The 18,363-nt window shown below is 34.9% G+C and overlaps 1 protein-coding gene across 2 annotated transcripts in view; it reads right to left on the bottom strand.

Moving 5' to 3' along the window:
* The window catches only part of OSTN (osteocrin), a 34,003-nt gene extending 27,573 nt beyond the window's left edge, over positions 1 to 6,430 (bottom strand). Inside the window, exon 1 of one of the 2 annotated variants that reach the window (XM_051991023.1) lies at positions 6,294 to 6,430. The gene's annotated coding sequence lies outside the window, so the exon portion shown is untranslated. The remainder of the gene's footprint in view (positions 1 to 6,293) is intronic. The other variant, XM_051991021.1, reaches the window with a different exon arrangement.
* Between the last annotated feature and the right edge of the window lie 11,933 nt (positions 6,431 to 18,363).

The raw sequence follows: 18,363 nt of genomic DNA on the forward strand, positions 1-18,363 counted from the left end.
CCTAACATAAGACCATAACAAAACTATATTTTGGACACAAATACTAATCCTGTATGTCTAGGAATGGAAAATCACTGGACATGTGATATTACATGCCTACTTAGTCTCAACAATCTTATTTAATGAATGAATTGATATCTAAAACCAAAATCATTTCATTCAAGAAGTAGATAGAAGACATTTTCAAATGCCCGAAGTATTTCCCATTTATTGTGTCTATTGACACAATTGCCCAGATTGTGAATGATTTTCTCAACCTCAAGCCATCATGCTTTTCTATTTTGGGGAAGAAGATAGTCCCATACAAATAAACCAACTAAATCATTACAATCCTTGTTTATGCGAGAGCAAGCCAGTTGAGGACAGCTACCCCATTATGGGCTGTTTTATACTCTTTGGCTCTTTCCTTTCCTTCCCCCCACCTGGTGTGCTAATGCCCAGTGTCTTCCTTATAGCTCTAATGAAATAATGATGATGGGGTAAGATGCATAACAAAGGGAGAGGTGAGTCCTAAAAGATACATGAGTTTTCCATCTCATCCTCCAGAACATTGATATATTTGTGATTTCATCCAGTTGGGTGGAAATCCCCTCCCTCATTTCAGAATGCAATCCATCTCTGCCTGTCTGTTGTATAGAAATCTTGCCCATGTTCTCTGTTTCTAAGACAGGAGGATCACCCAAAGTGCTTGGGGTTCTTCCTTATGCACTCTTGGCATCAAAAGGTTAACAATGGGGGACAATTCATCGTATAAACTGGGAAAGTTTGTTTCAATAGACACTGTGGTAAAATGAAGGCATCTGAGAGCTTGGGCTCTGAGCTTTTTGCCGATGTGATCTTGGATACGACTTCAGTTTCTGTATCTGTAAATTTGGCGGTTGGGATTCATAACTTATTGAGATCCTTTCCATATTGTCTATAGTTATATAGTAAAATAAGAAGATTCAGTCATCTTCTGATAGCTCCACTCTTCTGATCCCTTGAGTTCCAAGACCATTGGGGTTCTCAGTAATGAACCATATAAAGATACTGGAGGATCCTAGGAGGGTAAAAATCTAATTTCTGGCACTGAAGCATCAGGGCTGAAGGAGACAATGGTATATGCTTCCAGTGAGTAAAAGAGAAAGTGTTGTGTTCACATTCTAAACTCAATGTCTATAGGCATTACTAAGGTTAGAATACTCAAGCCATTTCTTCATAATAGAGCACAATATAAGACATAAAAATCTCTTTGGGAAACTGAATGTCTTCATTGATTAAATGAAAACTCCCAAGCCATATATCTGCTTGTGTCTCATGTTTTCAGGCTAAACAGTTCCAAGGCCTTTCTTCATTGAAAAGGACTCTATTTGAAGCCATATGTCCTCTCGGTATGGGGATAGCCATTAGCAATGTTGGTGTTTCCTCATTTTGGACTTTCTTATCTTGCTCTTTTAAAGATACGATTTATCAATACATTAAAAACATTTCTCTTCCTATACCAAACAAAACTCATTGTGAATACTTAATTTCTGTATTTGTTATATAATTTATTCTGATTATAGTGTATATATAATTTCCTTTTCAGAACCATATTATGTAGACAACTTGGAAAATCATTACTCTGAGCATGTGTCCATTTTGATTTCTGGACATTTTCCTGTTTATCACTGTCAACTAGTATCTGCGAAAAGGGAGCTGGTAGTAAGCAATCTTTGCAATATAAAGTAAATGAAGATAATATCCAATAGGAAAGAATAAGAAACAGTGTAGTCACTGTGTAGCCCAGAATTTTTCTTACTATGGCCTGTTCTTGACATCCAAAATACTTAGTGGTTACCAGAAGTGCCAGGGGATCCTCATTTGAGGTCCATTTTAACTATAATGACATCTCATGGCATAGAGTCTTCTGCTGGTGACATGGCCTGGTTTAACATGGTTTGAAGAAAATTATTTTTTTGTTTGTTTTGTTTTGTTTTGTTTTGTTTTTTGAACATCATGCCCAGTAGGGAAGCAAAAAGAAACTTGAATGCTCAGGGCAGTGGAGTTCATTTTTACAGAGGCTTCTTCTTCCATTGAGCTGGGTATATACTGATACAAGGGCAAATGTGGTGGAGCCTATTTATAGAAAAAATTCCTACAGAGGAAGCAAGATTCCTACTTGGTCCAATGATTAGAACCTTCAAATAATGTACTATGACATTAAAAAGGGGCCATACATCTTCTCTACTTTGTCTCGTTGGTAAAAGAGGAAGGTATTTGATTATATGCGGATAAGATTAAGCCAGCATATATGGTTTGTACCATAGAGCTCTGAAAAATATATGTAGAAGAGTAAAGAAAAAACACAGTACACTAGTGATATCACAATACATCACCAAACACAGGTCTTGGATAGCCAACAGTACATTTAAGTAATGGCGCAACAATTGATCATGAATACCAAGTCCTTGCTGTGGACTTTAGCAACTTGGGGACTTAGGTTGGAATTGGGAAGAAGTGGCTTGGAGTTTGCTCTCTGATGTGGACCAGCTGTTCAATTACTGGCAAGCTAGGCAACTCCTGGTAAGTATTGTAAGTGACCTATAAATTAGTGGTTGATCTGAATCAGTGGAGACAGTTCACACATAAGTTCCCTAATGAAATAGGTTCTGCTGCTTGTGCACAGAGACACCCATACGTGTAGAGACATGTAAACACTTACCCATGCACACACATACACATACAGCCCTTAACTTTTCATAGTTTAAAATTGTACAACGGCATTTGGAAAAGCCTGAATGATGCATTTAAATCACTTTCATATTCATTATCCTGTTTGCTCATTAAACAACCCTGTGAGGCAGGAAGAGCAGAACAAATATTATTCCCATTTTCCTGATGAGGAAAGAGAGACACTGAATGACCAAATGCTTCATCTGGGTAATTTGAGAGAAGAGCCAAACCTGGATCTTTGTTCTCTGACTTGGGTTTGCCTATCTCTGATCTCTTCTCATTTCATATTTAAGGTGAGGAGCAATGGAAGGTTGGGAGGCATAAAGGAGTATGGATGTCAGAGTATTTTAAGGTCAAGTAAAAGTTTAACTATTTGGGATATTTGCTTTTTTTTTTAAAAAACACATTTCAATCCAGGTACATCTGAAGATAAACAAATGCCAAAACGAATAATTGCAATTCTGGGAGATACTGTTTGACACCTTCTGGGAAATATTCTTGTGCTCCATTTTTCTCTGCTCCCTACTTTGTGATCAGGATGAGGAGTATCATTTCTCAGTTTCAGGCAGCCTCCCTGAACAGGGTTGCCTCATCTCCTTAAACATTCTTGTTCGGGTTATACTTTCCTGGAGTGGGAGGGAGGAAGGAACATTCATAGTTTTGCTTAAAAAGCATTTTCTTGTGGCTGAAGGGGAGGGGGGCAAATTGCTGGAGTTACTGAATGAGGTTGCCACAGAATGTAGCCTGCCCTTCTAGGTTCTGCTAGGCTGACTGGCATATGCAGAATGAGTCAACTGAGAAAGTGTGAAAGTAAACCCACACTGAATGGAGACAAGAAATGATCCAGTTGCCACTGGATCATCTCCACCCAGCAAAATGGCTCGGCCAATCATGAAGAGTTAATTGTATATGGAGCAGAAGAGGGCAGAATAAATGATGGGGCTAAAATCAGCCTGGTATGCATTGTGGAAAGCAAACATTTGATTACATTACCATCCATTGCCAGCAAACTCTCGGCTTTTCAATCACTTCTGCATTGGCCATCTCATTGTGCCAACTGTTCCAAAAATCTCTAATTACTTCAATGTGTTTTTCTTTTCAGATTTTAAAACAAAAGTTGCATTTTCTTCTCTTGGGAAGTTGCGAATCCTCAATGCTCCTTGGTGCCTGGCCCAGATTTGGAGCAATGACAAAGGGACAGGAGACAATACCAGGCACAAAAAGTTGGTCTAGAAAGGGTTTGAATTAGGATTTCGGATGGTGATGGTGTGATGTTCTGAATTTGGAAGGCTGCTCTCATCAATTGTAGATCACAATCCTGAGGCAGTGAAAAGTTTAACCCTCTTGGAGACTTTAGCCTGAATATTCCTGGGAAATTGCCAACCTTTCAGAAATTTAGAAAACAACTTAAAACACATGGGAAATGAAAAAGAAAAGAATATGATGCTAATTTAAATATGAAAGCAAAACGGGCATTCTTCTAGAACATATGATGTTATCGTTTTTGTGCATGTTCTTATTAGACCCATTCTTGTATTTGGCTGGACTCAAACTTCATTGGTGCAAAGTACTTACAAAGTACAAAGTAATGCACGGTGAATAATTGCAATTAGACTTAGAAAGTTGGGGTGGGCTATGGGCTCATCCAGCATTTATAGCAATTATATTTCACAAGGAGTACTTGAACTCAGGTCCTCCAGACTTCAAAGCTAGCATCTGCTCTGTTGGTTGTCTCTTTCATTATATTATAGCAATTATTTCCCATCACAAAATTTCCAAGTTGAACAGACCATACAAGACCTCCATTGACCATCCCCAAAACAATATATATATATACATGCACATATATGTCTATATGCACATTGCACACATACATGCACACTTTATAAATATAAATACATACATGCACATTTGTGCATGTCTGTACACAAAATGAAGAATGATTGGTCATTTGCCCAAAATCACACAACAATCCATCGGCAGAGTAAGGACCAGGAGTACAGCAGCTCCCCTGACTCAGCCCCATATCTCAAATGAACAGTATTAACAACATTTCATCGAACAATCCTTCAAAACCCAGTGGATCATCTGATGAATCTGGGACCCAGACATCATCATTTATTAATGTATTTTGCTTCTCTACCAGAACTTGGATATAGAAAATGAGAAAAATCTACAATGATGCTTATGCAAATGTGAATGGATTTAAATGGATGTGTCCAGATATGTGCTCAGACACACATTTGTATTCTTGCAAGTAAATAGTATACATGAACATAAATGTGCATATATGTATTTTACATGTGTGTACACATACACACATATGGATGCCCCAAAAGGAAAAAAAAAACCAATGAATGTGCTAAGACATGATCTTATCTTTACAAAAAATGTTAGAAATATCCATGGTATTTGAAAATGATCATTGGAAGACCCAGAATAGAAAAATCTAATGTGAGAAAGTTTCCCAAAGAGGGAGCCCAAGTGGCCACCAGTATCAATGAAGGTTACTTGGATGATCATCTGGCCACAGAAGTCTTTTGCTAGGAAGCCTGGCAGGCTCCTGAAGAATAGTTCTGAAAAGAAGATAATGGTGTTTTATTGACTCTTGGGTACTGTCCCATCAACTTCAAAGACATGAAGAAAAACTCATCACTTGGGAGACAGCTGAGTTTTTTTTTTTTTAGGGGGAAGTTTGGACTTGGTAAATTTATAATTCCAGTTAGTATAAATGCCACTAAACCTGGATCAGAGTCATTTTGTGTCCCAACAATAGTTTCTAGTGTTAGCAATGACTTTAAGTGATAATATATTGAAATAAGCATAAACACATATGTGTGTATCTTTATTTATATCAATATATGGATATCTATCTATATACACAAACAAACTGTGTTTAAATTTTTATACTTATTTCTAAAGGAAACTAAAATGCCAATTTATAGTGCTAGTAAAAGCAATCCCTTACTGGCATCAAAGAACAAAGTCACAAAGCCTAAAGTTTAGATCTTAAATATATGTATAAAACTATATATATATATATATATAGTTTCAAATTTCATAGTGCATTTCTAAAGTTTAAGATGGCAGAATTCATTTTTAAAAACTCATTAATATTCCATTTATTCAATTAGGTCACATTTCTTATCTCTGATTTAGGAGAATAAAACATAAAGGGAAAACTACTTTGCAACAATTATTTCAAGTTAACAATTTACTCATTTTTTATTTTTAATAAAATAAACAACACACTAAACATATTTTAAAAAACTATCAACAAGCAGCTTGAATCAGCAACTTAACAATTTTTAATCATTCTTTTGGAAATGGGGGAAACATTGAGGTTTTTGTGAAATCTATGAAAAGCCAATGCATCCAATTAGTCTGTGCCCTAGATATACACTACAGAAACAGTTTTTTAAATCCCACCTCAGCACATATATAAATATATAGTGGAAATAGAGCTTTCATGGTCTGCTAGCAATAGGGTTATTTTAAATTGAGTAAACCTGACAAATAAATGAAACACCAAAGGATCTGTGAAAACAGAAGCTTTGGGTTTTTCTTAAAGAAATTTTCCTCATCCTTAGTTTGCTTACCTTGTTCAAAATTCAAGAGATCCAAATCTGAAAGAGACGTTGCTATGCTCTTTCTCCCTAACTTTGCCCTGATGCTGAGCTTTTTTTCAGAGTTTTTATAGTTTCAGCCTTACACTCCTTACTCCAATCCCTGCCTTTGCTTTCTCTTACATCATTTCTACAGATTTTCCACTGATCCTTTAACTAAGCCTGCCTCTCTCTCTCTCTCTCTCTCTCTCTCTCTCTCTCTCTCTCTCTCCTCTCTCTCTCTCTCTCTCTCTCTCTTTCTCTCTCTCTCTCTTCCTCCCTCCCCTCTTTAACCCTCTCTCTTTCTTCAACTCCCTCTCCTTACCCAAATTGTTAAATCTCTTGCTTTGATCAAGGTGACTGGGTACGATTAAAGCTTTGGCTATTGGTGAAGGAAGGAGTATGACAGGAAAGGGACCGAGCATCATGTTTAGCCTCAGACTCATCACCTCTTCTTGGGGTTTTAACCAGGCTCTGATTATTACAAATCACACTAGAGAAACTTAATACCTCATGACATGTTTAAACCATAAATCACTGGGGTTTTTGGAATTACGATTTGGGGATAAAACATGTGCTTTAAGGCTCATAATCAACCCACCCACCCCAATGGCTTTATTATTATTTTTCTAGCTGCTCTAAATTAAAATGATCATCTCTGGAAATGGCAAGTGTTTTTGCCATCTGTTGTGGCCACTTTGCTGTGTCAGTGAAGTCTGTAGCTCCCAGACATCCCATCGCTAAAATGGGAAGACTGACATTATCAAATCTATAAATACGGAACTGTAAAATCCAGGCTATAAATGCAGGGGGCCTAAATGCTCCCTTATGGCTTTTATTTAGGGGGTCATGGGATCATGGATTTAGAGTTGGAAGAAAACACAGAAACCATCTATTTCAACTTTCTCATTTTATACATGGGAAAAACATGAGGCTCGGGTTAAGTATTTTACCCTAAGTTACCAAGGAATTAAACTCAGAATCAGGATTTGAACTAAGAGCTTCTGGCTCCATTTTTCATGCTCTTGCCATTACCAGTGACTCTATCAGGTGACTTTTTAATTTCATATTAAAAAAAAAAGCTACCAGTGGAGGGAACTCCCAAAGTAGAAATGACCTTTGCTGAGGCAGTCTAACAAATGTTCAATAACTTTCAGTCTTGGATAATTGAATGGGGACATCAAAGGATGAAGAGCTTTTCCTGTGATCACACATGGAGTATGTGTCAGAAGCAGGACTTCAACCCAGGCTAGCCGTCTCATCACATATAAAACAAAATATATGTACATATATATATATATATATATGTATATATATTTGCACATAAGTAAATGTGTCTAAGGTAGATTTGCAAATGCTAAATCATATATGTATATATGAATACTACATATGTGAACACACATATATTAAGTATAAATACATATACATGTATATATGTATGTATGTATATATAAAACATAACCTGTCTGGGCCCTTCCTCTCCCAAATTCTTTAACACTATAAATTACAGATCAATTTCCAGATTATGTTATTGAAGAGAATTTCTGTCTGGAGTGGTTAAATATGGATTATATACATATATAAAATCCATCTATATGGATTAAGTACAAACTCATGGTGTATCTGGCACTTTATTTTGTGTAAATAGATACAGATTGAATCAGGGCTAGACTTCAAATCTAAGATTGTCTTCTTCCTGTATGGCCTTAGGAAGTTATTTAGTTCCCATGAGCTTTGTTTCCCTCATCCATAAAATGATGTCATAAGACTAAATAACTTCTAAGGTTTCTTCCACCTTTTTATCTAGGGTCCTTTGATGTCATAGAAAACCTCAAAAAACGCCATCAATTTTAAAGGACCATATCGATAGATGTCTCGCAAATGTATTTTATTGAAGAGAAAACAAAACCCTATCACATATTTCCATAGCAGAGCTGAGCCGTGCTGCTTGATTTTCTGCAAAAATAACATTCAAAATCAAACTCACAAATATGGGAACTATACTTTTCTCCCTAATCTGGGTAAGGAGAACAAATCAAGAGCAAATGGGATTAGGCTCTGGCCAAATACTTCGTTTTCATGAAGGGCTTCCAGGGATAATATGTGCCTCAACGAGTCTGAAATTTGAGTCATTGGCAGGAGTCGTGAAGTCAAGATAAAAATATAGCCTAATTGTGGACCCTCATTTAGACTTTAGTGACACAAAACTATGCTAGCTTGAGCTCACATGATGGAAAACTCTGAATATAGATTTAATTGACTTTTCATAACTCTTTCAACATCTAAAAACTCTCAACTTCCCTTCTGTCTATCATGGAAACTTAGCCTGCAGGGTACTGAAAAAGCTTTCTGGAGCTAGGCTGTTATAGCACTGTCATTTGGGAAGTCCAAGATGCTACCTTAATTGTAGATTTTGTGGATCTATTCAAAATTTGATAGTACTGCTATGCAGCCATGAAAATTAAAAGCCATGTTATATTCACATAGAGAAGAGCCCTAGAAATGGAAAACCCCATGAACTTCATCTAGTCTGACTTTCCCATTTCACAGACAATCTCACAGAGGATGACTTGTGCAAGGACTCGTGGGTAATAAGTAGTAGAGCTAGGATTCAATCCCAGATTACCCAAATCTAGACCTATCATACTCTACTGCCCTTCTTTGCCATTCACATATAGTCTATATAAATGATGATTTATTCTGTCACCTATTCATGCATTTAAACTTGCTGAAATATGTTTGGTCCAATAATAAAGTCAATGGGAAATAAAAGTGAAACTTCTTATGTTAAAGAAGATGCAAAAATGAACTCAAAATGAGAAAGGACCAGGTAGTCTAAGTATTTCCCACAGTATATATGTGAATCTCTAATTAATTAAATGTGAGCTCCTTATCATCAGGACTAATTTTTTCTTGGTCTTTGTATCACCAGTGCCCAGCATAATACCTAATACATGATAGGTACTTAAGTTGTATGCTGATGGATTAGGAGATATTAATATTGTAACTGTTTTTATACCATGAAACTTGGACTAGATAAAGTAGAGTGACAGAAGTCTTCCTTCCAACAAAAGCACAAAATAACTGACCTAAGAGAAATAACAACATTATTGACTACTCCTGCTTGTATTTTACTGAAAGCATTTCTACAAGCATCCTGTCTTTTCTTGTTTTCTATCATCACTATACGGTAGTAGTGGAAACCATGCTTATCAATAGAGTGAAGACAGAGAATCCTTTTTCAGACTGTATGGCAAGATTTCTAGTCAAAGATGAAGGAATAAAGGCAGGTTCTTTCCTGAGCTCTCCCTCAGAGTCCTCTGAAGATCTTTATATAATGATTCTAAACGTTTCTAGAGTGATAGAATCTACAAAAATAGGAAATGAAACAAGTGTCCAGTCCAAGAGTACTTAGAAGGTTGGTAGGGGAACCAGAGTTAGAGAAGAGTTCAGTATGTGCAAGCATAGACCTGGAACCAGCAAACCAGAAGGAGACTAAAGGGTGACTGAATCAGTGCCAACAATGAGAATTTCCAGACTTCTCAGCCCAAAGGCACTTTTTAGAGGTCAGCAGGAAAGGTCTCTCACACCTGGATGAGAGTAAAGGCCCCACCAGCACAGCTTAAGCTCCAGCAAACCAGGAACAGGCATTGGTAGCTGTTCTGAATCAGCCATAGTAGCAACTACTTCTGAAGCTCTCGGCCCATTAAAAAAAATAAGAGAGATCAAATAAATGGCTATGATAACTTTTATGTGGTCTTTTTTTTTTTTTGGCTAGAATTGAAACAGAACTCTGTTGCTTTACTGTGCTTAAATCTAGGTTATAGAATTGCTATGTATATAATACTGCTATACTACACCCAGGAGGGTGGCAATACCAGGGTGAGGAAGAGCACCACCAGTTGTGGCTGCTTGAAAGAACTAAAAACTTACAGGTGTCCAGAAGAATCTTTAAAGGTGGCTGCAAAAAATACCTGAAGCTTGGAACGGGTGCACTCCACCCTGGAAGCAAAGCCCTACTTTGACAAAGTTAAAAGTCAAGCAATAGACTGGGAGAATGAGCAAAAACAGAAAAAAAAATCTGACCCAGAAAATTACTATGACAATAAGGAAGATAAAAACACACACTTGGGAGAAGATAATAAAGTCAAATCTACATTCAAAGACTCTAAAAAATACAAACTGACCTCAAACCATGGAAGAGCTCAAAAATGATTTTTAAAGTCAAGAGAAATAGAAGAATAATTGAGAAGAGAAATGAGAACTATGCAAGAAAACCATGAAAAACAAATCAACAGTTTGATAAAGGAGACATAAAAAGTGAAAAAAATAACATCGTAAAAAACAAATTAAGCCAAATGGTAAAAGAGGTACAAAAACAGTAAATGAGCAGAAGAATGCCTTAAAAAGCAGAACTGAGCAAATGGAAAAAGAGACACAAAAATTCATTGAAGGAAAAAAAAAACCTCTTTAAAAAGTAAAATTGGCCAAATGGAAAAAGGTATAAAAGCTTGCTGAAGAAAACAATTCCTTAAAAATTGGATTTGAGCAAATAGAGGCTAATGACTTTATGAGAAATAAACAATTAAACAAAACCAAAAGAATAAAAAAATAGAAGACAATGAGAAATATTTTATTGGGGAAAAAAACTGACCTAAAAAATATATCCAGGAGAGGTAATTTAAGAATTATTGGATTACCTGAAAGCCATAATAATAAAAAAAGGAGCCTAGATATCATCTTTCAAAAAATTATGCAGAAAAAAAACTGCTGTTATTCTAGAACCAGAGGTCAAAATGGAAATGGAAAGAATCTCCAAGCCACCTCCTGACAGAGATCCCAAAATAAAAACTTCTAGGAATATTATAGTCAAATTCCAGAGATCCTAGGTCAAAGAGAAAATATTGAAAAAAAAAAAAAGAAACATAATTCAAGTATGATGTCACAGTCAGGATAGCACAAGATTTAACCATTTCTACATTGAAAGATCAGAGGGCTTGGACTATGATTATCCAGCTTCCCTCAAATGAGAGTAGAGTTAGAGGGAGCATGAATTCCCTTGGGAAGTATTGAGTCCTTTGTTCTCAGGGGTGTTCTAGTAATGCTTTGACGAGCATTTGCCATGCATGTCCACTGCAGAAGTGATTTTTGTATATGTAGATTGGGTAATTCAGGAAGGCACTAGAGTCAGTTTTAAGGTATTCCCAAGAGCTGAGTGATAAATTAGCAGTGGGAGTATTATATCTCTGAAATTGGCAAATATTATAAATCAAATTGTTTGATTTATAATCAACTAATTGATTAGGGATTCATCTATTATATTATTTATTTCTAAACTTTACAAAATGATGGAGAAAATGTTAATAATTTGGGTTAAACTTAAAAGTGTGTTCTGTATGAATTGTTTTTTTTTTTCTTTCTTTTTTTTATTTTGGAGAATTACTTTTATATATTTACCAGAACACCCTAGACCAAATGCCTTTGAAATCCCTACAGTTCCAAAATCCCAGGTTTCCTTTGGCAATTACCTCACAAGATTATCGATATTTTGTTTTTGTAAAGCATAAAATACTTTATAAATGTGATTTGTTGTTGTTGTCATTGTTGTCGTGGCTGTGGTGGCTGTGGCTGTGGTTGTGGTTGTGGTTATCATTCTCTGGAATAGTGTATCCCACAAATCATCAGCATTTCATTTCCTTAAGGACTGAAGAACTTTCCTGAATTGGACATTGGATTCAACGTCCATTCATTCTAGCATTTATTCCCGCAAACAGTGAGTAATTACTATGTGGATATTTGCCAAGGGACATAATGGAAATCAGTTAAAGATGTCTGAGGATTGTCCAGCTTTAACCTGAGAGTGCATTTTGATTTAAATATTATAGAGATTAAATAAGAGGCATTGTTATAGTGGGAGATATAGGAAGACCCAGAGTCAAGTTGTCCTTTTGGTACTTCCTGCTGTGGGAAATGTGCCAGTCGTTATTGTTGTTTGCACTTCCTTTTTTAAGAGAACCAATGACATCAGAGGTGATGTCTTGACTTGTGTTTATTGGATTAAAGTAAGGAAGAGATGTGCAATGCTTTAGTACTCTGTCTTCCAGAGTTATCTAAGTCCAGTGTAAGACAAAACTTAGGATGACTGGTGATGGCCCAGGTTGGAGTGGGTGACGTTAGGCTCTTCCAAGTCTGACCAATCTCTAAGCTCTCCGAAGTACCTGCTTCATCTGCTTTCATGGATCCTGGAAGAAATTTTTATCTAGCCATTCCACCAAGGGAAATCTTCACATACTTCAGGTGATTAGGGGGATGGCAATTATTACTGATCTCTGGGATTCAGGGAGATTTTCTAGAGAGACTTCCCAATCAAGCCATGAAAAGTTGCAATCTATTTTATTGTGAAACTCCCAACACAGAAAGCTCATTACATTGAAAACACAATGTTGATTCTTTATGTTTTTGCATAAAATGTAGAAAAGTAAAACTTCAACTTAAACTTTGAAAGTTGCTCATTATCTTTTTATATTATATAAAATTTTCTAAGGCCTTTTGTTAAAAGTGAAAAAATCATGCTTATTACCTTTATAAAATGTGTGTCTTCTTTGAATTTTATTACACTTGCTTATTTATTCTGGGTACTTAATCAACATATATTAAATTGTCTGATTTCTGAAAATAGTAACTGCATTTGTTAAACATCGTTGATAGATATTTAAGTTTGTTTTTCAGCATAGGAGAAGGGGAGAATTATCTTCAAACATCGACTAAGTATTTATAATAAAGAGCTACATTTTAAGAAGAAAAAAGATATGAGTATACAGAAAGTTGGTTGAGAAATTTGGGAAATATTATGAACTTGGTACAGTATCTTTTTATAGAAGTTGTAGAGGACTTTCATTATTCACATACCTGGAGGGGTGTGTGTGTGTGTGTGTGTGTGTGTGTATTAGTTTGTCTGTCTGTCTTTGTCTTTCCCTTGGCAACTGGTAGTATCATGGACAGATTGCTAGACTAAGTTTATATCTGATCTGACAATCTTGCAAGCTCTATGGTGTTGGTCAGGTTATTTCACCTCTTTATGATTTTTTTTTAATTTTCCTTAAACAGTAAAGTGGTAGAAATGGCAGTATTTTTTAGGATTCTCTGGGCATCAATGAGATCATATTTACAAAGCACTGGAACACAGTAGGTGTTATATAAATGTTTATTCTCTTTCCCACTTCAATAGGAAAATGCCTAATAATTTCTTGATTGATTACAACCAAAAAGGGACAGTTCTACATGTTTCATCAATAAGAAATGGTTGATAGATTTGGGGATCTTTGAGAAATTGATAATCATTTCTTATTAATGTTTGTGATGCAGAAGGAACACAGATGCAATATGGACCTTTTTTTTTGGAGCAGATTTCAAATCTTATGAAAGATAAATAAAAATGTAAGGATAGAAATTTCTCAGCAGAACAGATTCTAGGAAGGACAAAGAAACTTTCTGCAATGCAATTCTGAAGGCCCAAATAGAAATACTTTTTATAAGGAGGGCAAATGGGAGCTGTCTGGAAGGGAGCTTTGTGAATACATACAAACTAGTATAGCCAAATGAGACTTGTAAAAACATATGAAAGATAGAAAAGTGCAGATGATAGACAAAAGTACACAGAACATGGTATCTACCATATTAATATCACTATAGAAAGAATTCCCACAATATTTTGAGGTCTGTGAAGCACTTTACAAATATTATTTCATTTGATCTTGACAAGAACTCTGGAAGGTAGGTGCTATTCTTAACCCCATTTTTAAAAATGTGGTCATCGAAGTGGACAATGCTTTAGTGACTTACCCAAAGTCACAAAGCCAGCAAGTGTCTGAAGCAGAAGTTAAACTCAGGTCACCCTGCCAGTTCCAACTCTAATAATCTATGTTCTTTGCCATTAATTATTGTGATAAAATTCAGGGCTTCATTAGTGAGGAAAGCCAAGGCAAATACTGTGTGCATGTGAAACTTGTGTATTTTTCTGTATTGGCTAAAAAAAAGGATAATCCAATGTGGCATAGACCTGCCACTCTGAGCTTTGGGATAATGAAGTAGAAGTTGTTCATTCTTCTGCTGTTTCTCTTGTTAAAGGAAAGTGATATTTTGATGGGAAAGGAACAAAACTGAATGTGTAACAGGAAGCTGATATGAAATATATACACACACATATATATATATATGTATATATGGAGGTAATGAAAGAGGAGTTACATGATTTTAATAAATTCAAATCCCATGGACCAGATGAATTACATGCTTTGATACTGAACAAAAGTATCAATATGTATCAGATATATATAGTGACTACTGGGATACTATTGGTGATATTCAAAAGATAGTAAAGAAAAAGAGAGATACCATAAGACAGGAGAAGGACAAATGCTCAGATTTTCCAAAATGGGAAGGGAATGGAAATCACAAACTATAGGTCAGTGAGATTCCTAAGAAAATTACAGAATGCATTATTAAAGAGATAGTTACCAACTATCTAACCAAAAAAATAATTATTAATCAAAAAGTCCAAATATATGTTCATCAAAAATAGTTTATTTACCATATACCAGATAAAATAAAAATGGACATATGATTTAAACATAAAAGTGATATAATAAGTAAATTAGGGCAGCATGGGAAAAAATATGTTTGATCCATGAATGAAGGAAGAGTTTATAACCAAATATAAATATAGAGGCTCACAGGTGGTAAAATGGATAATTACATTCATAAAATTAAAAAAAATTAAAATTTGTTTTTCATAAACAAAACTAAGTATAGCCAAAATTAGAAAGAAAACAAGAAACTGGAAAAAAAATTTATAGCAAGTTTCTGTGATAAAGACCTCATTTCTCAAATATATAAGATATTGCACCAAATTAAAAAATAGGAGCCATTTCCCAATTGACAAGTAGTCAAAGGATTTGAAAGGTAGCTAGATGGTTTAATAAAACCTGTCCTAGATATTTACTAGCTCTGTGACTCCGGGCAAGTCATTTAGCCTCTGTTTGTTTTAACCCACTGGAAAAGTAAAGAGACAACCGGTAACTTTGCCAAGAAAACTCCATGGGAATTATTGTCTAAGAGGTCCTGAAGAGTCAGATCGAACAACAATAGTAAAAAATATTTTAAAAAAAGAAACCAAAGCTCCCCACAGTTACATAAAAATGATGCTCCAAATTTCTAATAATTTTAGAAATTCAAATTGAAATAATTCTGAGATTCCACCTCATATCTATCTATCTGATTGACTAACATGACAGAAAAGGAAAATGACAAATCTTAGAGGTGCATGGAGAAATAAGTACATTAATGCACATTTGGTGAAATTGTAAAGCAGTATAAACATTTTTGAGCACAATTGGAATTGTGCCCAAAAGACTATAAAATGGTGCAAATCCTTTGTCTAAGCAATATCACTATTAAGGCAGTAAATAAAAGAGATCAAAGAAAAAATAGAAGAAACTACACATACAAAAATAATGATAGCAACTGTTTTTTTGTAGTGCCCAAAATATTGGAAATGGAGGGAAGGTCCATTATTTGGATAATGACTGAACAAATTGTGGTCTGTGATTGTGATGTTATACTATTTTGCTATAAGAAATAATGAGGAGCAGGATTACAAAAAAAAATTCTCAAAAGACTTATGTAAACTGATACAAAGTGAAGAGAGGAGATACAGGAGAACATTGTGCATAGTAACAACAACATTATAGGGATGACCAACTGCTACATTGAGCAACACTGTGATTAAGGATAATTCCAAAGAATGCATGATAATAAATTCAATGCATCTCCAAAAAGGGAACTGATGTAGTGTGAAGCACATTTTTCATTTTATGTTTCTTGCTTGTTATTTTGGTAACACGATTAATATAGAACTATGTTTTGCATATCTTCACATTATAATGGATATCATATTGCTTGCCTTCCATTGGGGGCAGGAGCTGGAGGATGGGAAAGAATTTTCAACTCAAAATAAATGTTGAAATTAAAATAAACAAGTCATTCCAGGAAATCTTATTCCTTTTATTTTGGGTCAAGTTTCTAACCTGATAGAACAAAGGAATAGTATGAAATATTGAGCCTAGAGTAAAGCATTTCTTAAAGAATCATATGTTAATTTTCCAGATGTGGGTTACACAAAAGTATAGTTAGATAGATTTAGATGGTTTAATGACCATACTCAAGGAAAAAAGTAGTCATTCTTGGCTCTTTGCCAGTTGAGAGAAATCTCCAATGGAATGCCTAAAGGATTTGTGCTTGAATCTGGGATGATAAATATTGCTTTCAATGAGTGGGATAAAGCCACATATGTCATCTTTGTTGAATTTGAAAGGGACACAAACCTTCTAATGATAGCTTATATAGTGTATGATCACTGGATCTAAAAGATATCAACTAGAGAGTTGGGTTGACTCAAATATAACTTTATTTCATAAGGATAGATTTAAAGTCTTATATGATTCTTCATGAAGTTGAATGCAAAAAATAAGGGAGGAAAAGTAAGGCTGGAGTTTTGAGGTGAAGATTATACTTCTCTAGATCTTAGTTGTTAGCAAGGGTGAAAGAAAACATAGAAAGGTAGAGAATTAGGTTTGCCATAAAGACTGAACTTGAAAATAGCATCTTTTCTTGTATTTAATACAATTCTATGTGAATGTGATCATTGAAGTACAGAATACAATAACAATTCTTAATAAATAAATTTTAAAAAATCAGGATATATTGTAAAGAGGCATATTTAGATCAAATGGGGGGAATTCTTGTTTTTTAATCAAAAAAATTCTTAATAATATAGATGATACTAAAGTGGAAAGAATGACCTTGTAAAATAGAAAATCCCTCCTCTTTGGAGATCTTTGAATAAATATTCAACTTGATCATGTTGTAGTAGGGATTCTCTTAAAGATATTAATTGGAATATAAGTCTACTGTTTGCCTCCAATTTTGATATACTTTGATGTTGTGATTCTGATTCTGTTTTTTAATTCAGAGAATATAACAGATAATTAAATGAACATATATCATATTCATGTCTTCACATAACTAAACAGAACATAAATTATGGGCAAGAAACAGTGAAGAACAGAGAGCAATGTAAAGAGAGAAATTTGGTGTCATATGTAATCAATGAGACTTGCAAGAGGTGATTAATTAATATTCCATATTAAGAAGATATTCTACATGGAGAATACATGAACTAGAGTGAGCAAGGATGAAAAAAAAAAGTTTGTGGGAAAAATCAATAGAGTAAGAAATGGAAATGATATTGTAAAAACATGTTACAGACCGTTTAGGTTTAAGGAAGAGATGGATAATCATGTTCAAGAATCAGAATTTGACTCTAGGCCATGATGGTGGTTATGGAATACTTTCACTATGAAGAATGCTGTGGGAGTTCCTTCTCTAATCTGAAAGCAGAGCAGCTAATAAATTCTCAATTCATCATAATGATAATTTTCTTTGTTAAGTGATGAAGGCAGTGACTGCTATGTTAACACCGATTCAGAATAGAAATGATAAACTGATGTTTGAATTATAAACAATGTGAACCTTAAGAGAGTGAATACTCCATCTTAGATTTTATAATTATAAATGATTAAACATTTATTAAACACCTAGTATGTGTCAGATTCTATGCTAAGTTCTGTAAGACTGTAGTTTAAGATTTGTCATAGAGTTGTTTATTTATTGGAGTTTGTGAAGAAAATAGTATAGATAAGCAACTCTCAGAAGGCAGCTGAATGGCTCAGTGGATGAAGCATTGAGCTTAGAGTGAGGGAAACCTGAGTTCAAATCAAGCCTCAAATACTAACTGTGTGACCCTGGAGAAGTATTGTAACTTCTATTTGCCTTAATTTACTGGAGAAGAAAATGGCAAACAACTCCATTATCTTTGCAATAAAAAAGCCAGGGCCATATTGGTGTGATATAAACAGTAGGTTCATAAAGAATCAAACATGATTGAATGATTAAACAAATTGCTTAAAATTTTATAGAGGAAATTGGATAATAAGAACAGAAACTT

This window comes from Antechinus flavipes, chromosome 3 (assembly GCF_016432865.1).
Source record: "Antechinus flavipes isolate AdamAnt ecotype Samford, QLD, Australia chromosome 3, AdamAnt_v2, whole genome shotgun sequence".
Classification (NCBI taxonomy): Eukaryota; Metazoa; Chordata; class Mammalia; order Dasyuromorphia; family Dasyuridae; genus Antechinus; species Antechinus flavipes.